The 3,354-nt window shown below is 37.0% G+C and overlaps 1 long non-coding RNA gene across 1 annotated transcript; it reads left to right on the plus strand.

Annotated features, from left to right (window-relative positions):
* The first annotated feature begins 450 nt into the window (after positions 1 to 450).
* On the plus strand, positions 451 to 2,768 carry LOC126616173 (uncharacterized). Its single transcript, XR_007621046.1, has 3 exons — positions 451 to 592; positions 1,065 to 1,157; positions 2,395 to 2,768. It is a non-coding gene; the product is annotated as an uncharacterized LOC126616173 (long non-coding RNA).
* The last annotated feature ends 586 nt before the right edge of the window (positions 2,769 to 3,354 follow it).

Below are 3,354 nucleotides of genomic sequence, written 5' to 3' on the forward strand. Positions count from 1 at the left end.
AGAATCAATGGATGATGGAATGGCTAAGGGGTTCTTCTCCACACATGAAATATATGCAACCTAAATCGATTTCCAGTTATCAATTGAATAAGTTATGAAACTCGACACTCCAAGTTAATTAGGTCCGCTTAAATTAACCTTCAGATTTCCCTAGAATCATTGAATCGGATGAATATGCATCGCAAACAAATTATTCCTAACAAGTTCTCTATATGAGGGTGCGTTTGGTACGCGGGATGGAACGGAACAGAGTGGGATGGACGCGTTCCGTCCCACGTTTGGTGCGCTAAAATTATGTGGAACGCGTGTTCCGCGGAACGAAAATTGGCTAAATTTTGATTCCCCCTCTTCCCCCCGGAACGGGTTTTTCCGTCCCATGGAACACAAAAATCATAAAATTTAAGACAAAAATACCCCTTAGCTTTTTCAATATTTACACCTTCTAAATCATCCAACAAACCCTAACTATCTTTCTCTTCTCTCTGCCGCTGGGAACTTGTTCATCCTCCTGCATCTCCCCTTCGCAACCTTCCTCCTCATCCTCTTCCGTGTAGCCTCTCCATGAACTTTCAGCTTTGTATTTCCGTCCCAGGTTCGATCTGATTGTGATTGTGTAGCCTCTCGGTCTCTCTTTCTTTGTATTTTGTAGTACTTTTTGTTTCTCTCTTGGTTTGGTGTTTGCTGGGTGTCAGTCGTATGCCCGGCAATTCCAAATCACCGATGCCTTTTCTATGAATCCCCTTTCTGGGTTTTGCTTTGCAGTCCTCAAATTGAATTGGGTTAATTTCAATTTCAAATTTTTGATTTGATCCATAGCTTTCAGTCCTCATACCATTTTTTGGAGGGTCGCAGTCGGAAACCACATGGACTGACTGACTCAATCTTATCTTTAATTAATTTTGATGTAAATTTGAAGTTGCATTATTATTCTTTTCTGATTTGTTTGTTTCGATTTCATTAACACCCAGTTCCTAATTCTGCTGAATTTCTTTGTATTTTGTAGTGCTTTAATTTCTTTGTATTCTTTTCTGATTTGCTTGTTTTGATTTCTTTGTATTTTGTAGTGCTTCGATCTGCCCAATACTGCATTTGCAACCAAAGATCCGCCTCTGTTTATATGCTTCCACTCCCCCTATTGAGCAGTACTGCATTCAGAGGTATCTCTCTATCTGGATTCATTTTTTCAGTGTTCAAGTTTCAATTTTTATGTGGTGAAATCTATAAATCTGATGTCTTTGGGTTCTGTTGGATTGGATTGGGTTACCTGTTTTGGATTTTCCTCTGTTGGTTCGTGGGGCTGTTTGATGCCGCAATTTTGATTTCATTCTTTTTTTTATTTTTTTGGAAGCAATTTTGATTTCATTCTTAGTTTGGTTCTCTGTTGGATTTTCCTCTGTTGGTTCATGGGGCTGTTTGACGTCGGGAGTTTTGATTTCATTCTTAGTTTGGAGCTTTGTTCTTGAATATGGACACAGACAAATGCATCTTTCGAGATTTCAAAACTGAACTGCATCTGTTTTGCATCTGTTAGATTTTCCTCTCTTTGTCATTATATGCTCTTCTTCCCTTGCATAATTTTTTGTATTTTTGTCTATTGGAATGCTAAAATAACGGCCTAGGAAGACATCTTGTTTAGGTAATTGTAATGAGTAGCTTTAATATTCGATTCGTGTTGAAAATACTGCCACTGGTAAACTACAGAGTAGAAGTTGGATGATAAGAAAAAAGTTATTACTTGTTTGGGAACATTTATTGATTAAAAGTGAAAAAAAAGAGTTGTTGAAATTGAATGGTGAATCTAGGGTATTAGCCGTAACTGGGACGGGTTTGAGCTAAGTATTGCCAAAAACTGGTTTGCTCATGTTGTGACTGGAGGAAAGCAATGGCATTGGGACTCTTTGCCAGTTTTGGTTGTACGTTTGTGAAAAGCTGAATTGTCTCGATTTTCTCTGTACTAGAGGGTCTCTAGAGTTGATGTTTAGTCCTTGTGTGTTCAATGTTCAAGGGGTTTCCTCCAGTTACAGTGAAAGTTTAGTTGGTTTAAGCTCTTGCTGTATTCGTTTCTATTTCTCAATCTAGGCATGCTAGCACTATATGTCAAACCTGTGAGTGAGTGTTAGCACTATTTTGCATCTATGAATTTCCTCGCTTCCCTGTTTGCATATCTTACCTTTGACTATTAATTCTACTGTAATTGCTACTTTTTGGTAATGATACCTTTGTTTATCATCTCATGTATTTTCATGTTAGTGGCATGTATGTTATATTGTTGTATAACTTAACCTCCTATGTTAGTCGAGTAATGTATTGGGCTAGATAAGAAACAATATGTGAGGGTTTTCATTGCAGCATCTCTTTGTTTGCATTAATTTTTAATGACCTTGGTTTTTGCAGAATTTTTGTTAGCTTCTAGTGAAACAATATGTCAGGGTTTTCAGAGAAGCGAAAGCCAAGTTACCATCTCAGCTTGAGGCCATGGTCTCCCATATGATCAGGTGCTGAAAATTACAATGAAGTTAGTCAAAGATACTGATATGACGGGTATTTGGTGTACCCTGGATGACTCTCACAAGGCAGATTTCATTAAAATGTTTATGGATGGCAACTGAGCATTAGGGGGTTTAGTATGATATGAACTTTAGTAATCTTTTTTTTTTTTTTTCCTAAAGTCAGGACAAATGTTTAATTTGGGATTTCATGTTTAAGTTCTGGATATTTCATGTTTATTGCTTTAGCAAGATAATATCATTAAACGTATATATTTTTCATCCTTGCATGACAACCATTGCCATAGGCATCCAATTGTCTCATAGCTCAACTTCTAATATACATATTGTTTGACACAATTTGCATTTCAATGTGATGACGAAGAGATGAAAGCAGATTGTGTCAAAGATTCCAAAATAGCCATTGCATCAACGGTTGTTCTACTATACCAACCTCTTCATATGTGATTCATCACATATACTTATATATACATATTGCGGCTACACTGCCATGTGCCAAGTGCCAAGCCAATGGCATGCTCTCACCCTATTATTTTTATAATTCACATAAAATTAATTGACGTATTATCCCACTAAATTAATTATATGAGCAACATAAAGTACAAATACATGTCTCTTGTTTTCTGTTATACACAGTACAAAATATGAACACATCCAAGTATAGTGTACAAAATATATCATAGATAAGTAGCAGCAAGAAGAACAAAAAAAAAATTGTTCTGTCCCGTCCCGTCCCAAGCCTAAACATTGTACCAAACAACAGACGGAACAGGGGTAAGTTAGTCATTTTAATCTTTTGGTTCCGTTCCGTCCTGCGCTTACCAAACATAACATGGAACCACTGTTC

Source organism: Malus sylvestris, chromosome 3 (genome assembly GCF_916048215.2).
Source record: "Malus sylvestris chromosome 3, drMalSylv7.2, whole genome shotgun sequence".
Taxonomy (NCBI): Eukaryota; Viridiplantae; Streptophyta; class Magnoliopsida; order Rosales; family Rosaceae; genus Malus; species Malus sylvestris.